The sequence below is a fragment of the Hemicordylus capensis genome, chromosome 14 (assembly GCF_027244095.1).
Source record: "Hemicordylus capensis ecotype Gifberg chromosome 14, rHemCap1.1.pri, whole genome shotgun sequence".
NCBI lineage: Eukaryota > Metazoa > Chordata > Lepidosauria > Squamata > Cordylidae > Hemicordylus > Hemicordylus capensis.
The window spans coordinates 1097015-1118956 of record NC_069670.1 but is presented as its reverse complement, the minus strand read 5'-3'; the positions used below and the strand labels follow the sequence as shown (position 1 = coordinate 1118956).

General features: G+C 49.9%; 1 protein-coding gene across 2 annotated transcripts in view; it reads right to left on the bottom strand.

Moving 5' to 3' along the window:
* The window catches only part of LOC128337689 (zinc finger protein 182-like), a 52689-nt gene that overhangs the window by 14100 nt on the left and 16647 nt on the right, over window positions 1-21942 (bottom strand). The gene's annotated exons all lie outside the window — the stretch shown is intronic.

Below are 21942 nucleotides of genomic sequence, written 5' to 3'. Positions count from 1 at the left end.
GAACCGGCTTCTAATCAGCTTCACTTCCATGGTTGTGAGAGTGGATCACCACCACCCCACATTCTGGCTCTATGGCTTGGACACGTCCAACTCTCTCTTTGACTCCCCCTTCCTTGTCTTTTAGCTTTGAAAAGAGAGATGAATCTTTGGCCTTTCCTCCTCAGGAAGGTGCTCCAGCTCCTCCATCTCTTGACTTACTTTTTTCTGTACATTTTCTCTTGCTTGATGCTGCCTTTTTCTCCCTCCCTCCCTGCCCTGTTTCTTGAGAGGGGACCATCAGAACAGGGAATTTGTTTCAAAGAAGGATTTGGTCCTGTGATTCTGCCCTGACACACCCCAGTGACAGAGAGAGACGCAAGTTGACAAACTGGAGGTTTTCCACACCCCGCTTTTAGTTCACATCACCTCCAGAATGGAGGATGTGCATTCACATATTGGGCAGATTGCTATCGGGGACCACTTTACACAGGATTTGGATTTTTCATTCCGTGTTAGAGTGTAACTTGATTTATATCTGGGGTTAAAAATCTACTTTAGGGGCAACTTCAAGTGGTTAGAGTACTTGACTAGGACCAGGGAGACCTGAGTTCAAATCCCCATTCAGACATGAGACTAGCTGGGTGACTCTGGGCCAGTCACTTCTCTCTCAGCCTAGCCTACTTCACAGGGTTGTTGTGAGGAGAAACTCAAGTATGTAGTACACTGCTCTGGGCTCCTTGGAGGATATAAATGTAAAAATAAATAATAAAAATAATTTTAAAAGCCTGCTGTCTTAAAATGGAAGTTCGAGTGCTGCCGCCCAGCAGGCTCACTGCATTACCGGCGCTGCCGCCTCTGACTCTGTTCTGCACCCCGCTCCCCTGCCCCGTCACCTCGCTCACCAGGCGCCAGAGGCGTAACTAGGGAAAATGGCGCCTAGGGCAAGCACTGGCATTGCGCCCCCCTCACCCCCCTCCGAAGGAGATAAAACATGTGGTGATTGCATGGCATCAGTTGTCTCATTAAGGGTCAGATTTTATACCACACATGGGAAAATTTAACTAGTTTGGGTTAGGGGATTGGTGGAATCTTCTCTCTCATGTGTTGCTGTTGTTTGTAGAGAAAAGAAAAAGGAGTTGTGGTCTGTTCTTATTTTCTCCAAACCACACTGTGTGTGAGAGAGAAGATCATGGAGTTAGACCCTTAAGCATTTGGATTTAACTGTAGTTCATCAGTATTTCTTAACTCTTTCTTTCAGTTGTAGACTTAATATAGTGAATAACTGGGGGCTGATTTGACCACATTTAAAGCACAGGTGTTTCCAGGAGTTGACCCAACAATAACACAATAAATGTGCCTCATGAAACAACTTGACAATGTCATTTGGGTTATTATGCCCTTGAAAATTGGGACAATTCATGCTTTAAAGAGTGAGGACAAGTCAGGGGAGCCCAGTGGAGGAGGATGCAGAGTGCAGGGGCTGGCTGGGCCCGGGAGGAGGAGGAGGAGGCCCACAGGTAGCCAGGCAGTCGAGTTCACTAGGCTTCATCCCCACCAGGAGGAGATCCCTGTCTGGAGTCATTGCACCTTCTCAACAGAGCCATGCTAACAGAAGGAAAGCCATTGTCAAAACTGTTCTGGCAGCTTCCCATGTCACTAGAGGCTCAGGTGTCCTCTGTGGCTCGGAGCGCCTTTGATCAGTCTCCGCTGATACGCCAACTGGGACCTGACCTGGACAGAGAGAGCTTGGCCACAGGGACTCCTGCTCTGGGGACCTCACACTTCGTTTACCACCATGCATTGTACGTGGAGCTGCCTTTTAAAAGGGTCCGAAAACTGCCGCTGGTACAGAATTGGGCTGCGGGATGGTTAACTGGGACTGGACGTTTTGCGCAGTGTTTTGTCAGCTGCCTTGGCTCCCAGTCTGTTTCCAGGCCCACTTAACTGGGAACAGCCTATATTCTGCGATGAGGTCTATAACAACAGCAACAACATGGACCATAAAATCCAGCCATCCCAGGTCCTTGAGAAGGACTCGATGTCAATAACAGCTGTCTGACTGTGTAAATAAATAAATAAATAATATTGCACAGGGTTTCTCCAACTGCGGGCCTCCAGAAGTTGCCAAAATACAACTCTCAGCAGCCCCAGCTACAATTTAGGATGATGGGAGTTGTAGTTTATAAACATCTGGAGTCCCCAGGTGGGGAAGTCTGAGTATAGCACTTTCAAGTGTCAAGGGCCATTATGTGCATGGGTTTATTGTAATCCACACAGCAATCCTGTAAGGTCAGTGAGCATCATTCTCCCCATCTTTCAGGTGTGGGGACTGAGGTGAAAAAGATTCCTACTTTCCGTTGTGGTTGGTGTGGTGCCTCTCTTCTAGTTTGGTTTCACTTGTCCCAAGGCACAGTCATTTGGCCCATCTAGAAATCTGGCCTCTTGTCAGGACCTGAATGAGAATTTGCCAAGGCTAAGTGAGGGTGATGAAAGACAGGCATTATGATGACAACTCTGTCTCACTTTGATGCCTCCCTGGTTTCCTCCTACAGCTTCAGGTGACTGCCGAAGACGGTCTAAAGCCATTTCAATTTGCAAGATCTTTTCCATTCTGTCCTTCATTTCAGTCCAATAGCTTTTAGTGTAATCACATGGCCATCAAAAATGGAAAAAGATGCTAGACTTTTCTTTGTGTTTCCAACCTTTCTTCTCTGGCCCAATTCAAGGGGCTGGTTCTAACCTTTCAAGCCCTCAATGGCTTGGGACTGGGTTACCTGGCCCCATATGCCCCACCCTTAAGATCGTCTTTGGAGGCTCTCCTCTGAGTGCCCTGCCAGATGGGGTGAGGCCGGTGGGTGTAGACTAGGGAGAGGGCCTTTTCAGGGGTTGCACCCCATGCATGGAAGATCCTCCCCAGGGAGCTTCACCTGGCTTCACCACTTTGTTCTTTTAGATGCCAGGTAAATACTTTTTGTCCACTCAGGCCTTTACCATTTCAAATTAGGGTTTGATTTTAACTGATTTTTTAAATGGCTTTGTATCATATTTTGTATGACTCCTTTGGCCAGCCAAATTTATGTATTGTGCATTTTTATCTCATGTTTTATCTTTTTGAGCCTCCCAGAGAACAGTTTCTGGAAGAGTCAAGAGAGAAACCCCTCCCCACACAAGAGGCACCAAGTGCTTCCAGCCTGAGGCCAGATGTGTAACTCGGGGGGGGGGGGCGGAGGGAACAGCCAGGGCATGTGACCTGGGCACCACTTGAAGGGGTGACGCCCCAGAGACTCCCCTGCCCCCCACCTGCCTGCCCACTTTCATACATTATAATTTAGTTTTGATTGGAGGAAAACTTTTTTTTCTGGCCGTAGTGCACCACCATATCCTTCCCCCTCCCCCTCCTCCTTCCACCACACCCTTTGGCCTTGTGACCAGGCGCTGGCCCAGCCTCCTCCTCCTCCCCCTTCGCTCATTGGCTGGGCACCACACATGAGAGGCACATGATCTGAGCTGCTGTGCTGGCTTCCTTCAACACCCAGATGGGAGGGGCGGGCGCTGCAAGGCAAGCAAGAGAGATCTTCAGAGCCAGGCACCTGTGAGCGCTCAGTAGATCCTTCTTCTGGAAAGCGGGGTGGTGGAGGAGAGCCTGCCTGCCCGTGTGGAGAGCGAGGGGGAAGCTCAGCTGTGCTCCAAACAGAAAGCTTTGCTTTTGCAGCCAGCCAGCTTCTCTGCAGATCGGAACTTCAGCCACTTATTTTTGCAGCCTGCCCTGCTCCTTTGCTGTTTCTTTCCTGATCACAGGATATTTGCATTGTAAGAGTTCTTAGGGAAAGCAGAAGGAGGGAGAGAGGTGGGGGAGCGCCTGTGTGGAGAGTGAGGGGGGAGCTCAGCTGATCTCCAAATAGAAAGCTTGACTGCTGCTTGCTTGTTTTTTCCTGCAAGAAAACCTAGGCTTCAAAAATTCTCTTGCAACAGGTTTTGTCTAGGATAAGTTTAGAAGGGAAAAACATCTGCATTGACTCTTGGTGAATTTCTGATTTTGATTACTTTACTGAGTTGTATCCTTGCAGTGTAAATTGGCTTTTGATCAGGTTTCATTAGACTTCCAGTCTGTCTGGATGAATGACTGAAAGAAGTTTGGTCCGTCCTCTTTAAATCAATTATTTCATGACAAAACTGACTCAGACCCTCTCCCGCTTTTTGAAATGAGACCATCATATGAACATAGGAAGCTGCAATATACCGAGTCAGACCATTGGTCCTTAGTATTGTCTGCACAGACTGGCAGCAGCTTTTCCAAAGTTGCAGGCAGGGATCTCTCTCAGCCCGATCTTGGAGATGCTGCCAGGGAGGGAACTTGGAACCTTCGGCTCTTTCCAGAGCGGCTCCATCCTCTAAGGGGAATCTCTTACAGTGCTCCATTCAAATGCAACCAGGGTGGACCCTGCTTAGTTAAGAGGACAAGTCCTGCTTGCTACATCAAGACCAGCTCTCCATGCTGGTCCCCATCAGAACAAGGAACTTGTGTATCAAGAAGGGCTCCAGAAGATGCTTAATTCTCAATGCAGTGAGTGTGATCCTGCATCACATCAGATGGGCTCAGTTAAGCAAAAGCATAGTACAGTGGTCCCTCGACTTACAAACTACTCGACATAAGTATTTTTCGAGTTACAAACGGCAGTTTTAGATCCGGTTTTAGATGGGGTTTTTTTCGACTTACAAATTTTTAGATGGGGTTTCCTCGACTTACGAATTTTACATGCGGTTTCCTTGACTTACGAATTTTACATGCGGTTTCCTTGACTTGCCTGCCTGTTTACTGCCTGTTTATTCTTGAAAAGAAATGTTCCTGTGCAGTTTGCAAGCCTTACTGGGGGTCTGGGTCTTTTTTCTAGGCTCCGGAACGCATTAATCCGTTCCCAATGCATTCCTATGGGAAACCGCTTTTCGACTTATGAACTTTTCGAGTTACAAATGTGCATTCGGAACGGATTAATTTCGTTAGTAGAGGGACCACTGTAAATCGGTGCAGCCCCCTTCCTGGTTTTATTTATATATTTATTTACTTGATTTATAGACCGCCCTTCCAAAATGGGTGTTTTGGGATAGTGCTGAAATAATCAGCCTGCAAATTTCTTGTCACATTGTTGGCATTTCAAAAAAAAGAAGAAGAAAAAAGGGCGCTTTCGTCTTCATTTTGAAATGGAACAGAGATTTTTAGTGTTAGAGGTTGTTGATTTTTACCCACAATAGGTAAAACAGCAGAGCACTAAGCAATGAGCACACACTCCAGTTACAGAGTAGGTAGCAGAGGATGGTTTGGATATTGCAGCTATTGAGAGAAAACACATGGAGATCCTTGTATGACTAAACACTAAATATTTATTGGTTAAATACACTTAGATAGGAAAGACCTATCTCTAATCTAAAGGACTACATAATGGATAGGTAAGGAGAGAGAGAGAGGTTTCCATCTGCTCTCTAGGAGGAAAGGAAGGATTGTGACTCAGTACAGGAAGTGCTGCAGAGTCCGTTCAGAGGTCATAGAGTGGGGACAGATCGGGAGACCCTGACTCACTGTCTTTACTCCCAATGCCCCTAGTGGTCATTAGGACAGTTGGTGCAAAAGGTCGATGCACTGGAAGTGCATCTCCAACAATTAGAACTATCCATTTCTCTCTGCTTTCTCTCCTAATGTGCTCCTAAGCACCGTGTGTGTTTTCTATGTGGAACTCCGGAAGAAGCTGTATATAGACCAGGCCAGCTCAACTTTGGCCCTCCTGCAGATGTTTGCCTACATCTCCCATAATCCCTGGCTATCACCCACTTTGGCTGGGGATTATGGGAGCTGCTCCAAGTCCCCTCTCTGGCAGCATCTCCTGTCTGAAACCTCGATGAAGCTGCTGCCAGTCTGGGTAGACAATAGTGAGCTGGATGGACCAAGAGTCCTGTGTCCCGCTGTCCCCTGTGCTGGGATGAGCCCTGGGGCAGCAGCAGGGGACTGAGAGAAGCTTGGCTCCCTTCCCCAGAGCAGACACGTCAGCCATGGCAGCTGATCTCCAGCAGGCCTGCTGCTCTTGTGGGCTACGTAGTATTTTGTAACTGTATTCATGTCCTACAATTTTGGAAACTGGATTTTCTTGAATGTCCAAAATATGTCCAACCTCCTGCAAAAAACCTGGGTCTTGCTTTTCGCTCTGCATTGGCGCAAGTCAGCATGGGGCATAGCATGGTGGGGGAAAGGATCTTTCAATGGTAATATCACACAAGTATTAAAAAGAGAACACCCGGACTACTTGAGAGATTTGTTATTCACACTTAAATAATGGAAGGTTGAACTGGATCTTTTTAAAGGATCCTCCTCAGTTAAGCAGCTAAGGACAACAATTTATGAAGAGATTCTAGAAGTGGGTTTCTTAAAACTTGATTTAGAACGTAAACGCTACAAACAACGCACTTCACAGTACTTGTTGCAACCCGATCACCCTATTGCTCTCTTTAAGGAGAACGAAGTCCCTTTCCATTTATGGGAAACAAGGTGGCGCTTATACCATCAAGTACTACCACTTAATGCGGCTAAGCCATGGCTCCCAGAGGACCCGCAAGAGTGCCGTAAAATCACCTGCAAACAGAAAGCTAGTGAGCTAGGGAAAACATTCAGGGAAACCCACTCACATTTCTTAAAAGAGTGTGTGGTAGCCAAAAGAGTGTGGCAGGGAGTAAGCAAGCTGTTAGAGTGGCCTGATTTGGAAAAACAGACTTGGGAAGAACTAACCTCGGGTTTGAGTGATAGAACCTCCTTTCGAGGTCCCAGAAAGAAACCTTCAAGGAAACAGGACAGAACGGGTGCCCTCATACTAGGGAATTGGAACGTTCCCCTTCTCGTAATCAGGTTAGGAAACTCCTGCATAGGAATAGGGAGGGAAGACGTGACCAAGAAGTTCACGCAGATGAGACAGTAAATCTCTTCTGGAAAAGTTTGTATGGTTATGTGCAAAAAGACAAGAGTATCTCTTCTAAACAGCAATGGGACAAATTGTTGAAATGGACGCCGGGCGTAACCCCCACGATTACCTGATGTGCCTTGAAATCCCCCACCCCCGAGTTACAGTACTACCTGCATATACTTCATAACCTTGTGGGTTTCCAAATCATTGTGTGTAAATCTTTGTAGATATATCGTGTACAAACAACCACTTTGTATATAATTGTGCTTTGGCAACGTACTGTATGCTTTGGTAGTTTGTTGGTTCAATAAAAAAATCTTGTTCTTAAAAAAAAACAAAAAACAAAAAATACTTGTCCTATCTTGGAGATGCTGCCAGGGAGGGAACTTGGAACCCTCTGCTCTTCCCAGAGCGCCTCCATCCCCTGAAGGGAATCTCTTCCCATGCTCACACTTCTAGTCTCCCGTTCAAATGCAAGCCAGGGTGGACCCTGCTTAGCTAAGGGGACGAGTCATGTTTGCTACCACAAGACCAGCTCTCCTTTCCGAGCAGTTGGTCTTCCTAAGAATGTGTGACAAGAACACCCCCCCAGTTGTTGACTACAACTCCCATCATCCCCAAACAAAAGCCATTGCAGCTGGGGATTCTGGGAGTTGTAGTCAACAACTTCTGGGAATCCCTGTTTGAGGGAACTCTGCCGCCCAGCCAGGTTGTTCTATGCAAACAAGCCACGGGGACGGCACAGAGTTCCACAGATCAGTTTCCATTCTGGTCCTTTTTGGGCACTGAAGGGGTCAATAAAAATGTAATATGAGAAATATGCCCATGCAACAATTCTGTTCTCCCGCGTCTGCAGCAAAACAGGCCACTGTTTGGGGGCTGCAGTTTGACAGTTCGGGGCCCATTCCAGGCTGTCTCAAGGCTTTGCACAGTTCTGGTTGTGAGGGGGTTAATAAAAGTATAAGACTAGGAGATGTAGTCCAAAACCACTGGAAGACTCTAGTTGTGCAGCAGGCCTGGTGTAGATCAGAGATTCTCGACGTTTTGTCCCCAGATGTTATTGGACTTCAACTCCCATATTCCCCAACCCAAAGCCGCTGGGGCTGGGGGTTATGGGAGTTGAAGTCCAATAACATCTGGGGACCCAACTTTGAGAAGCCCTGGTCTAAGCAATCTGCGTGAGATGCTTAAAATCCAGATGAAACGCGGAATTCCGGGGGGCATGGCCACTCTAGGGCCTAAAGAGGATCTGGGGGGCCCCAGGGGCTGTGGAGGCCCCGGACTTCAGCCAGGAGGCCCAGAGGTAAGAGCGCTTCTCCCCGCAGATTCAGAGGTTTGCCTGTATATGGCATAAACGGAACCCGTGCACTTTCAGGTTTAGTCAAGAACTTTACACACAGATGAGTCGGAAGCCAAGAGTTCACCTGCTCAGCTCCGGTGATGGAACAGGCATGGCCTTTCCACCAGCTTCTTCCACCTCATGTTGGGGTGGAAAAATGACTACGAATCGAAGGTTCAAACTGGCATTTGGCAATGTAAACCACAGGGCGCCTTTGCTGCGGATTTCCATCCTCTGCCTCGCTTAATTGCAGTTTCGCGTGATGTGCGAATGCGGCCATTGTCAATTAGGCTGGGTCCAACTCTGTTGGCTTTGCGTGTCAGCTGTAGACGCCAGCACCTCAGTAGCCATGCAGTGTGAAATGGGCCACTGTAGACGTTCTCTGAACTGAAACATTTGCTGTGAACAGTGTCTGTTTGTAGTGTCTGAAGAGTCCCAGGAAATCTGAGCAGATCGTACATGCTGTGGATAGTTCCTGCTATAGGTTCTTTTTGTTGAGAATTCTCTCTGGTAAGAACATCCCTTTTTCATTATAGCAGAGTGCACAGAGGCACAACACAGCAGAATTTGGTAAGGCATGCGTGTATGCTGAGAGTAAAGTCATTTGGAGCCAGTTCATAGTTTCAAATCAATATATATGGCTTTTATTCGAGAACTCCATTCTAGATAGGAAAGTGAGGAGTTAGGATCTCTAATCTAGCTAGCTAGCTGGATGCAGAGAGATGGTTTGAGAGTAGCAAACTACATTCCAAAGGGATAGTGTCAGAGCAGTAGAGAAGGGATGACCAATGTCTTGACCCTCTAGCCCTCTGACACACCAGTCTGTCCTCCACTGTCTTTGAGACAAGAGGCAGCGCATAGTCCTTCACTTCCAACACTTTTCTGGGCTACGTCAAAGCATTCTCCACCCATAAAAATCTCTGAATTCCTCTGGTTGAGGCAGAGGGAGGTGGCTGGAAAAAAGGGGACCAAGCGGGGATCTGAGGAAAAGGTTTTACAAGGAGTAGCTCTTTGGGCTTGGGAAGGAAGCCATGATAAAACCCAGACTCATGACGCCTAGGTCACCATTCTGCAACCCCAATTCTGCACCTAGGCAAGCGAGTTAGACTTGGGCCAGCTGAGCAACATCTGGGCAGGGTAGGCTGAGTAATTTGGTAGCTTGCACGGAAAGAGCCTCCTAAGCCCCAAGAGAAAATCCAGATTCTCACTCCCTCTTCGCATCACACCTGAAGGATGTCACTCCAGCTTCCTTTCCACACCCATGCAAATCCAGAGTCAGACCACCTGCATTCACGCTCTGCCCTGAAAGAAGGGTAACACAAAAGTGGGCCACACAAAAGAGCTTGCCTGGAAGATGGGCCAGAAAAGGAAGGCAGTGGTGTGGGCAGAGAGGAGAAGGGGAAGAGACGAGGAGAGCTGGTCTTGTGGTCACAAGCATGGGTCGTCCCCTTTGTTAAGCAGGGGCTGCCCTGGTCTGCATTTGAATTGGGGACTACATGTGTAAGCACTGCAAGACCTTCCCCCTGGGGGATTTGGCCACTCTGGGGAGAGCAGAAGAACCCAAGTTCTCTCCCTGTATCTTCTGCCTTCAACCTTGGAGAAGCCACTCCTTTTGTTCCATATTGCAGTTGGGGTGGATGATGGGAGCTGTAGTCCCACAATGGCTGGCGGCCCTCAGCTTGGTCCCCCTTCTCTTTTGTCTGAAAGGACTCTGGTGCCTCAGCCTTACCTGAACACAGCCTAAGCCCTGCAAATGAGGGGTGGGTGTCCCTCCTCGGGACCCCTTGTTCCAAGGAAGCCCTTGATTTCTGGCCCCTTTCAGTGGCATTCTGGGCTGCTCAGTCTCCTTTCATGACATTTGGGTCTTGTGAATACAAACTATTAAGAAGAGAAACACACACAACAAAAAAGCTGAACTTTTAAGTTCAACCTCCCAGGAAAAAGAACTCACTGTTTTGAGGCTAGAGGAATCCTCAAAATTTGACCATGAAAGCCCAACCCAACCATTGCAAACACAAAACCAACTTGGAAAGGGAAGCATGTCTGCCCTGGCTGCCAGCAGAGGTCACTGCAGACCAAACCTTCTTCTTCAGGCCTTTCCTTTCCCACCAGGAGCCAAAGCAGCAGCTGGAGGCTTGGATTGGGGTGGTGGGGAGCCCAAGGGGGGGGGGCTGGTTTGGCCCTGCTGGGGACGCATCTTCCACCTAGGTAGCAGGAGGGAGAAGTGATGGTGTGGAATCCAGAGAGGAGGAAACGCTGGGTAGGACTAGGACAGTACCATCCTTTTTGGCTTTCATACCCAGCTTTGGACCAGAGTTGGAAGAAGAGCTGATCTACCCAGCATATCCTCCTCCCTGGATTCCACACCATCACTTCTCCCTCCTCCTCCCTGGCTCTTTCCTCCCACACCACCCAAAAGGGGGAGCACACCCAGCTCCCAAACCTAGGCAGGACACTTGTCTGACCCAGATTTGGGTGGTGTGAATGGCCTCCAGATGTGAAAGAGGGCTTCCTTACTGTAGAGGCATTTCCAAGCAAGGGGCTGCAGGGTGTGTGATTAGAGGGGGAAGCCATGTGGGGAGCAGGGAGGGCAGAAAGGGCTGACCCTGCCCTGGTGCTTGGGGACTGGGAGCTGCATCCCAAGGCGGGATTTCAAACCACAACAAGCCAGCGTGGCCAGTAGCAGATCTGGTGACCTCACCGCAGTTAACGGAATTCTGCAGGGATTCCGCCGGAGGAGGCTCATTGGCCATCCTTGCCTTGGTCAGAAGAGACAGTTAGTTGGTCTTGTCCTCCTGCTTTCTTGGCCAAAATGGGTGGCTGCTTCGCCTGCTTCAGGTACAGTCTGGCCTGGCGGTGGGGCAGGGGTGGGACCCAACCCAAGGGCTGCCTGGGACTGGTTTTGAAAGCTGTCCTTCCTTGGTTTTACCTTCTCTGGGTTGGATGCCTCTCTCTCAATCCCAGTTGCGGGGGAGCAACCGCAGGAGAGAGGACAAGCTCTCACCCCCTGCCTGTGGGCTTCCCAGAGGCATCAGGTGGGCCACTGTTTGAAACAGGATGCTGGACTAGATGGGCCTCCATGGGCCTGATCCAGCAGGGCTGTTCAATTCAAGTTTTGTTTACGGTCCTAGACCAAACAATCCATGCATACAAATAGCAGAACAATTTATAAAAACTCTATAGGTTCTCATTATACATCTTAAAAGCAATATAACAAAATTTAGCTAAAGAGTTAAAATTAAAAACATTTTCATCAGAGAGTAAAAATTTAACAATTTGTTCAGCAGATCGGTCTGTCTGTTTACAGACCAGAGGTAGAATTAAGTGCTCCCTTGATTGCCTATGTATTTTACAGGATAATAGAATATGCTCAATAGATTCTATTTCCCCACTGCCGCATCTGCAGAAGCGTTCTTCCAGGGGAACACCATTGTATCTCCCGGCTAATAGTGCAGAGGGAAAAGAATTTGTTCTTGCCCTTGTAAATGCCCACCGAAATTTGCTGAGTGTAATATGAGACAAATAATTTGCTGGTGAAAGATCCCATCTAGTTCTTACTCCTTTATAGAATTCTGTCAAAGAGGCCCAGTTATTTTGCAATTCAATATCTGTCAAACGCTGTTTTACTATTCTTTTAGCATTTCCCAAGTCTAACTCCAGCAGTTGTTCAGGGTCTATTCCTAGAGCAGCAAGCTTTTTACTAACTACAGTGCACCACTGCGGTTGTGGGTTTAACGATAGAAACTGAGGAATTAGGCCCACCAGGCGTAGGTGGACTCTCAACCAAAAGTAAATGATTAATAGCCAGGCACGAGATTCGATCTTTATGAGGCCGGCCTCCATACACAGTATTACATTTGCGGTGCATCTTGTAGTCCCAAAGATAGCTCTCAAGAAACCAGATTGAATTCTTTCAAGCATATCAAAGTTCGCATAAGGTCCCAATTGGATCCCGTACAACAGCTGAGGGATAACCTTTGCTAAATATAGTTTTAAAACCGCAGGAATAAAACCTGCTCCCTGCGTTCTGAAAAATCTGTTAATTGCCACCACACTGCGTTTTGCTGAGTCAGCTACCATTCTCATATGTGCCGCTTTCCCAGCATTTTGTTGAAAAACCACCCCAAGATATTTTATTTGATTGACCTGTTCTAATTTATGTCCATCCAAGGTCCATGTAAATTTCCTTGGTTTATTTTTAAAGCACATAATTTTAGATTTGTTATAATTGATCTTCAAGTGTTCCTCTTGGCAATATGATGTTAGAACGTCTAAAGCTCTTTTGAGCCCGACCCTGGTTTGAGATAAAATAACCGCGTCATCCGCGTACATCAGGATCAGGATCTTTTTGTTGGCTAATTTAGGTGTGTGGATATCAACATTTTGCAGCCGTTTAATCAGATTGTTAATGTAAAGATTGAATAAATAAGGGGCCAACACACACCCTTGCTGCACACCTTTCTCTGTTGGAATTGAATTGGTGAAATTGCTGGCAGTGTCTAAACGTACTCTTAAAGAGGAGTTCCCATGGAGCTTAATGAGCAATAATAAAAGCCTTTGATCTATAGATGTACTAGCCAATTTACTCCATAGTAAACTCCTTGAAATTGAGTCAAAGGCCATTTTAAGATCCACGAAAGCGGCTGTTCTTCTGTTCTTCATTTCACCTCCAGCATGGACCCCAAGCAGCTTCTCTTTGAAATGCAGGAACCCTCAAGGGTTGAGTCGTGGGGTGGTTTCCTCAGTAGTTCCTGGGCTTGCAGGCCCTAGACTCATGAACCACGAGGAGTGCCCAGGAACTATGGGAGACCACAAAGGGCCCACACGGGGGGTGGTTGTGAGGAAACCCTTTGCCCTCCCTTTGATGCTGACATCTCCAGCTGCCCATGAAGCCCACCCATCCTCTTGCCAAGAATCGTGCCTAAGCCTGCTTCTTCCTTCTTCTTCTTCCAGGTCCCAGCAGGAAGACGTTGTCAAGTAAGTGGTTCTTCTTTCCCTTCTGGATGTTTCTGGCTCAGGAGGGGGTCTCCCTCAAGCGTGGGTGGGGATCAGACAGGACCCCAACCCAGGAGGTGTGGCACCCATGTCCCCAACTGGGTGAACCCAGCTGCCTTCAGGAGGCCAAACACAGGCCGATGGATATGATTCTAGCAAATCTGAATTTGGTCCCAGCAAAACTGGCTTCTTGTCTTATTTTGCAAAAACAAACACACACCCCCCAAACGAAACCTGATTTGGAAAACTCTTCTGGAGAGGGACGGGTCAATCCTCAGGGCCAAAAAGTACCCCTGATGCAGTCCGTTCCTAACACCATCGAATTCCCAACTCTGGACGCATCCAAAATGAGCAGGGCCACCTAGAAGGCCTGCTGGTCGGATGCATCTGAGCCAGGAGGAGAGGGGTAGATGTGCACCCCCTGGCCTGACTGGGAAACCCCCCAGGCCCTGGGATTGGTGACCGAGAATACGTCTCTGCTTTCCCCTGCAGGCTCCCTGAGGATCAGGAGAAGGAACAGACTGGTGAGTGGGGGACCAGTGTGGGGAGGGCTCCTTCTCAGGGCTTCGCCAGATCTCCAGAGCAGCTCTCCTTGAGGATCTCTTGCTCTGGGCAAAGGAGCCCAATGGGAAGAAGAAGGTCGTCTGATGGATGAGTGGCAGGAGGAGGACAGGCCACCGGCCTCCTAGGCACCTGACGGAGCCCACAGCCTTATCAGGGGGGCCTCTGCCAGCCACCTAGGGAGGGAGGAGGGCCATGGCCTTCAGGTCCTAGCCACACTTCCTTGTCCAAGGAAGAGACCTTTGCTTTGGAGGGGATGCCGGTCAGAGCTTGGCCTAGGGAGGCAAAACCTCAGGCTCCGTATGGCAGCTGTGTTATGTGGGCATTGTGGCAGAGAGAGCCTCGACCCAGCCTCCCCCATTTGTTTCTGTCACTGGCCCACCCAAAGAACTTCCCAGCTTGGCAAGTGGAAAGCGGAGGCCGTGGCCATCAGGACCCCGGGTCTTCCTCCGTCTCCTGAGCTCTGCTTCCTTACCTCTCTTGCAGGTGTTCCTGAGAACCCCAGCCCTGTCCCCCCTCCTCCTACCCCACCTCCCCACCCCACTCCCTACCTCCCCACCCCACCTCCCCCCTATGCTCCCACCTCCCGATCCCAGTCTCCCCCTCCCTCCCACTAACTGAAAAGACATCACCCCCAGCCGCATCTCCTCCACTCCCTGACCTCTCCACCCTAGTAGTTGAGCCGCAGGAGACCCCCTCCACCACATCCTCCTCCACCTCCAAGGAGGAGGTGATAGTGGCGGAATTCTTCAATGACCTCCAGGACCAGGCCACAGAGAAGCGTAAGTACTGCCCCCCTCAGCCCCTCCCCACACACCCAGACCCCCGCAAGGGGCATCTGGGGGGAGATTTCGAGGCCAGCCCACGGAACGGACCCAACCCTCGTCTTGCCCTCTCCGCGGCCCCCGTCCTAGGAAGAGACCTTTGCTTTGGAGTGGATGCCGGTCAGAGCTTGGCCCAGGGAGGCAAAGCCTCAGGCTCCATATGGCAGCTGCGTTATGTGGGCATCGTGGCAGAGAGAGCCTCGATCTAGGCCCCCCCCATTTGTTTCTGTCACTGGCCCACCCAAAGAACTTCCCAGCTTGGCAAGGAGAGAGCGGACGCCGTGACCATCAGGGCCCCGGGTCTTCCTCCATCTCCTGATCTCTGCTTCCTTCCCTCTCTTGCAGGAGATCCTGAGAACCCCAGCCCCGTTCCCTCTGCTGCTTCCCCCACCTCCCCACCCCACTCCCTACCACCCCAGCCAAGCCCCCCCTCCCTCCCCACCCCAGTCTCCCCCACCCTCCCCCTTCTCCCCACCCTAGAGACTGCGCCCCCAGACCTCTCCCAACCCAGCCCGGTGGAGCCCCCGGAGGACACCGTATCCACCGTGTCGGATGCCTGCCCAGGTCCCTCCACCAGCAGGGGGGCTCTGCAAGAGGGTAAGTGTTTGGGCATCTCCTAGCCCCTCGGCCTGCACCCGGACCCTATCCGGTGAGGAGGGAGGGCAGGCGATGGGGGGTGGTTTTCAGTGGGAGCAAGCCAGACTCTGGGGCCAGCCGTCATCTTCTGCTTCTCCTCTCTTGCAGACCTCCCTAAAGGCCGCGATGCAGAGGCCTCGTCCCTCCAGCCTCCTGGCCCCATTTTCGCGTGGTCCTCCTCCTCGGCCTCCACCGAATATCTCCGCCTCTCCGCCACCCGCTCCTTCTCCCCCTCCTGCCTCTCCCTGAATCCCTCCGCTTCCCCTCCTCAAGGTTTTCACAATGTTCAAGGGAAACTGGAGAACCTGATGGCACTGCAGAACAAGCAGGTGGAGGACCGTAAGTCTCCTCCGCGCAGCACCCCGGGGGCCCCTTCCCGTTCCGTCCCGATGGCCCTTTTGCAGCTCTGAGGGCCCAGACGACAGCGACGACAGGGAGAGACTCTAGAGCAGGCCTGCTCAACATTGGCCCCCCCAGTTGTTTTAGGACTACAACTCCCATAATCCCCAGCTACAGTGCTCAGGGATTATGGGAGCTGTGGGCCAACGTCTGCAGGAGAGCCAAATTTGAACAGCCCTGCTGTAGAGGCTCAGAAGGGGAGCCGAGGCAGGGAGCAAGCACGGGAAGGAGATGCCTGATTACAACTCCAGGGGTCTGGGTTCGAATCCCCATTTGGCCATGACCCTCGAGGGGAGACTGGTCAGTCCCTCGTCACACAGCCTGACCAACCTCTCAGGGGGGTTGTGAGGACCTGAAAAAAGGTGACCCCCACCCTGAACTCCTTTGACCAAAAGCAAACTGTGAATGTGGCAGGGGATGATGGGAGTTGTAGTTCAACAAAATGGAAGGTCAACTTTCCCCACCTCTGGCTCACAGTCTACAGTGCGGCGAGGGAGGGGGAGCGGAGGAAGAGGAAGGGTGGGAGATGAAGGAAGAGGTGGAGATGGGAGTTGGGTGCCCATCTCCTGCCGAGGCATTAAGGATCATCTATTCCTCCACAGAATGGAAGGATTTTGAGGCAGGACTGGGAGGAAAGGAGGGGGAAGGGTCCAATTCCGGCTGGGTGGCAGCTCCAGGCCTAAGGGGCAGCGAGGGAGAAGGGGAGGAGTCCTTGTTGAGAGCAAGAGACCTGCTTCCGGGGGGGGGGGTTGCCGGGTTGGGGGTGCCAGTGTCACCAGGAGGGGGTCAAGCCCAGAGGCAGAGGGCAGAGCCATGGGGGGTTGTGGGTTCGAGGCCAGAATGAGGAGTCTGTGCCGGGTGTGGACAGTGGCAGGGTCCAGAAGGTCAAGGTCGCACCTGTTAGGGTGGCAAGAAGCCCCTTTGTCCCATTGGTTTCCCTTCCTTGCAGGACGAGAAGATCTCATGGTCTTCCGCGCCCATCTCCAGCATGTTGCAGTGATGAACAGACAGCTGCAGCAACTGAGCATGAGGCTCTACCAACTGGAAGAGATGTTGGTAGTAAATTAATATGAGTTGTTGTTGTTTTTGAATGTATTTATTTTATTGTCGTTTGTTTCCCCAATTTAGTGTAAAAAACATAAATGCTGTATTTGTTTTTAAAGAAGAGACAGACATGCTGCTCTTGAGTTTTCTTTGGGCCCAGTGGGGTGAAAAGGTCTCTGGGTCCAGCCCAGCTGTAGAAAAGTCTATCATGGGTCACATTTTATCTCTGTGACTGATGTGGAGTCAGTGGCCAAGCCTGCCCATGACAACCCATCATTCAGGAGAGTGAACCCTCAAGCGAGAGCTCCAGAAAGAACTCTCCCAAGAGGGTGAACAGAGAGCAAAATGGCAGAAGAGAGGTTCAGCATAAATGAGTGCCAAATGATGCCTCCGAATGAGGGTTGCCAACTGTCCCGCACAGCGCGGGATGTCCCAACTTCCTGCGGGGGGGAAATGCTCATCCTGTTCGGGACTCAATTTCTCCCGCTTTTGGACATTATTTTATTTTATTTACCTTTTTTGTTTACTTTTCATGCTGCCTCTGGTGTGCGCATGTGCAGAGGTCTGAAATCAGCCCGATCTGACTCAATTGGGAGGTAAGGGGCTCTTTTGACACCGTATCTCCGAGTCTCTTCCTCCTCCAGCACACCTGCCCCGAGCCCCAAACTTCATATAGTTTGGGAGGCAGGTGGAGCTCTCGCCCCTGTCCCCGCTCCAACAACGCTGCAGCAGCCAGCCAGCACCTGGTGGTGGTGACCACCACCAGGTACGCACACCCGGCAGCTGCCAACTGGACCAAGATAAGCCCTGCCCCTAGGTAGCCCGTAGCCCGCCCCCCGTATCCTGATTTCAGCCAATGCAACATTGGCAACCCTAATCAGAACATAGGGCGGTGCCTTCTACCAAGTCAGACCCTTGGTATATCTAGCTCAGTATTGTCTACACTGACTGGCAGCAGCTTCTCCAAGGTTTCAGGCTCAGAGGAGTCTTTCCCAGCCTTACCTGGAGCTGCTGCCGAGGATCGAACCCGGGACCTTCTGCATGCAAAGTGGACGCTCTGCCACTGAGCTATATGGCCCCATCCCCATTCATACTGGGGGCAGCATCTACCTTGTGTCCCAATGGATTCTGTGGGAGAGGAGAACTGGTCTTGTGGTAGAAAACGTAAAATGGTCTCTGGTTTGCATTTGAATGGGAGACTACATGTGTGAGTCCTGGAAGAGATTCCCCTCAGGGGTTGGAGTCGCTCTGAGAAGAGCAGAAGGTCCCAAGTTCCCTCCCTGGCAGCATCTCCAAGACTGGGCTGAGAGAGACTCCTGCCTGCAACCTTGGAGAAGCTGCTGCCGGTAGGGATGTGCCTGAAGCATGGTTCGAAAAAGCACGATTCGAGCACTTTTATGGAAATTAGAAATGGAACTTGCAGGAAGCTGGAAGGTAAAGTTCCCTTTCTAATTTCTGTAAAAGTGCTCGAACCGTGCTTCGAACTGCAGTTTGGGCACATCCCTGGTTGCCAGTCTATGTAGACAACAGTGAGCTACCAGGAATTCTCAGCATTGGGTCCCCAGATGTGATTGGACTTCAACTCCCATCATCCCCAACCAAAGGCCTCCGGGGCTGGGGATTATGGGAGCTGAAGTCCAAGAACATCTGGGGACCCAACGGTTGAGAATCCCTGAGCTAGACGGACCAATTGTCTGACTCGGTATAAAGCATCTTATTGGGAGAGGACGGAGCCGTAGCTTCTGCTTTGCAGGCAGGAGGGTCCCGGGTTCAATCCCTGGCAGCATCTCTAGGGAGGGCTGCCTGAAACCTCAAAAAGCCCCAAGGGAGACAGCACTGAGCTAGATGGACTGGATGGTCCGACGCGAAATAAGGCAGCTCTGTATGTTCTGATGCATCATTTCGCGCTTATTTACGCTGAACTTCATCTGCCATTTTGCAGATAAGGCCGATTCCTTTCGTTCCGGAAGCTGGATTCCACTCCCTGCGTTAGATGTGAACAAAGACGATTCTCCCCCTCATGACCGTGACTTTGGCCCGACCCAGTTACGTGTAGGCAACGCGGAGTAGCACAACATTCTTGTGGGCGAGAAACTTCAGGAGACTTGCTCGGGAGACTGATATCAGCACACCATATTAACTAGGAAGAGGATGCTAACGGAACTCGCACAATGCCTGGCACGCCACCAGCCCTTTGAAGGCCCTCGCCCGATTGCTCAGTCATGCATGAATTCATTTCTGTTCATTCAATTATTTGCTCGTATCACAGATCACTGGCAGTGCTCAAGAGCAACCAGTTTTCACATTCGGCCAAGGGGAGAGGGGAATCAAACGAGACGCCCACCACGCTCCAAACCAACGCACGCTACATTGCAACACCCACGCTCTCAAATTTTTTAAGATGGTCTACGCATGCAGGACTGTCTGTTAAAAAGGAGTGGTGATTCATTTCGGAGTTGACAGCTGGAGATCAAGGTTTGCTCTGGACCTTTGAGATGCTAAGAGGATTAATTCTTTAACCTCCAGAGGTGACCACTCACTATGAAGCAGTTGCTTGCATTTTCCAGGGCCTGGAGAACTCACCCCCCCCCCCCGCCAAAGAAAAAGAAAAAGAGAACTAGTGAGGATTCATTCCCTGCCGAAATGATTCGGCGGGCCGCACGAAATCGATTCAGCGCGTCCGTTCTGGATGTGTCAAATCGATTTGGCATGTCCTTAATGGACGCATCCAATCAATTCATGTGCATGCCTACCCCAAAGCAAGTAGTAGCCGCTGGGGAGGGAGGCTCTGGATTAAGACAGAAACTGACGCAAAGGGCTAAAAGCCTCCTTGACCCTTCCAGGAGGAGATGTCTATTAGCAACTACTGACTTGCGTTTGAGGCAGCACACAAATATGTTAAATAAATAAATAAAATAAATAAAATAGATAGATAGATAGATAGATAGATAGATAGATAGATAGATAATTGGCCACCACTGTTAAATGGAGCCTCCATGTACAAGAGTAGCACTCGTGACTGAAAATTTGAACTAGGGACCCCAGACGATTTTTATCCAGGACTATCCAGTCCAGATGAAGATGTTATCAATACAGTAGCTAGGTGCTGCTATATAATCTGTACACCCTGTTCAGATTCTTAGCATGTTTCGAATTACCTGTTTTATATTTTTGCTTTGATTAATTTGCCCTGTATATTGTTTTCTTTTATTATTATTATTACTTATTATTGTTGTTGTTTATTATTCTTTATGTGTAGTTTTGCTTTGTATTCTGGTCAATGACTGTAATAAAGATTGGATTGGATTGAACCAGGGACCCTAGTGGCCAGCTCTCTCTGGTATCCAGGCCACCAGCTCTAAGAGTAGATGTTCCTCGGCTTCATAGCGTGGTGAGATTTGAACCCACCCCTTCAGTGTTCATAGCTCAGACTCTGCGGTGTTACACTACACCAACCCTCTTTCTAAAGCCCGCTGAGCAAGGGAGACGCAACGTCTTGATTCTGTTCAGCTTCTAGCAGGCTTTGGGCACAAAATCTATATTCCTTTCCGATCCCTTTCTTTAGTTCTCGGTCTTCTCCACTCTCTGTCCTCTCCATATGGCGCCCCAGGGGAGACACAGAGCTGGGCTGGCTCTCAGACTCTCTCTTTACTCCAAAGGAGACCCCTTGACGTTCCCAGCAAATCGAGCAATTGGAGGATTATAAGCATTAGGTTTCTAAGACATCCCACGCTGGAGTAGCGGGGAGGAGAGAAAGTGAGAGTCCTCTCTTCCTTCTCATTTTGAAACAAAGGACATTTCAAAATCAGGAAATTTAAGAACCCAACTTAAGATGCATGACTGTCATGGTCCACTTGAAGTTTGTGAAAGTATTTGTTACACTAACAGAAAGCTGAGCTCGCCCTTTCAGCACCTCAGGAGAAGGGAGGGCAGGTAGGATCTCCCAACCAAACACGGCAGTGTTGGAAAATAGTGACCTTTCAGAGGCCTTCGGGGAAAACAGAGAGTTCTACATGCCTTTGTTCTTGGTTGCCGTTGGGTAAGCAAATGTAGGTCAGAACTTTTCCCCTCCCCAAACACAGTGTACAGCAGGACCTTTCTTGGCACCGAAAGCGTCAGAGTTGAGAAATACACCCAAGAGCAATGGCTGCCCCACTGAATCTGGAGGATTGGTCTGCCATTCAAACTGGGGCCTGTTTTTTTGAAATTTGTGATTCATTTCTACATCAAGCATCATTGGCAGGGTCAGGAAATCCACTTGCCTACTTGCCCCTGAGGAGTGAAAAATGATGCCTGACGAGAGAGAGAAGATCCCGACGAGTAATGTACCAACACAGCTTGAGGAACCATCTGATAAATCAAATTTTTGGCTGGTGAAGTGTGCCGACATTTTTTGACCCCTGATCATTGGTGCCACAGGCTCCCACTGGCCTGATTTTTTGGGGACCGTGCCCCTTTCTGGATCCTGGAGAACTGGGGGTTGGCCAACTTCAGATCTAGGCTCAGTCAGATATACACGTAGAATTAAGGAAGAGGGTGCATCTGGGCACACATTCAGCCCAGAAATTTGTTTGAAAGACCAGAATGGAGTCCATTCCTTCCCGTATGTGGGGGGAGGGATGCCACTTCTCCCTGGAATGATGCTATACCTGGGGGTGGGGGGTGGGAATGGTAGCCACCCACCTGTCAGAAAAGGCTCTGGTGACAGCAGTCGGATTTTCTTTTTCAACCAGATTTAGTACCAAGTTAGTACCATAATGGAGCCCACTATCACTGTGGGGAGACTATTCTTCTCTCCGAGAATGATGCCACATCTGGGCTATTCTGGGGGAAATTGCAGCTGCCCTTCTGTTGGAAAAGGTCTCGTGATTCACTAGGGCCAGTTATATGATTTTCTCCACCAGATTTCAATCCCTCCCTCTCCGCCCCCCACACTTTACATTAGAACATAAGAACAGCCCTGCTGGATCAGGCCCAAGAATGCCCATCTAGACCAGCATCCTGTTTCACACAGTGGCCCACCAGATGCCTCTGAGAAGCCCACAGGCAAGAGATGAGATCATGCCCCCTCTCCTGGGAGTTATTCGCACTTGGCGTCAGGCTTCGGGGGAAATGTTGAGCAAAGCCACTTCGAAGTACTTTTGCGGCATTGAGGGAAGCAGCCCCTCCCCTCTGCTCTCGGTTTTCTTTTGAAACAAGAAACACATGGCATACTCCGTGT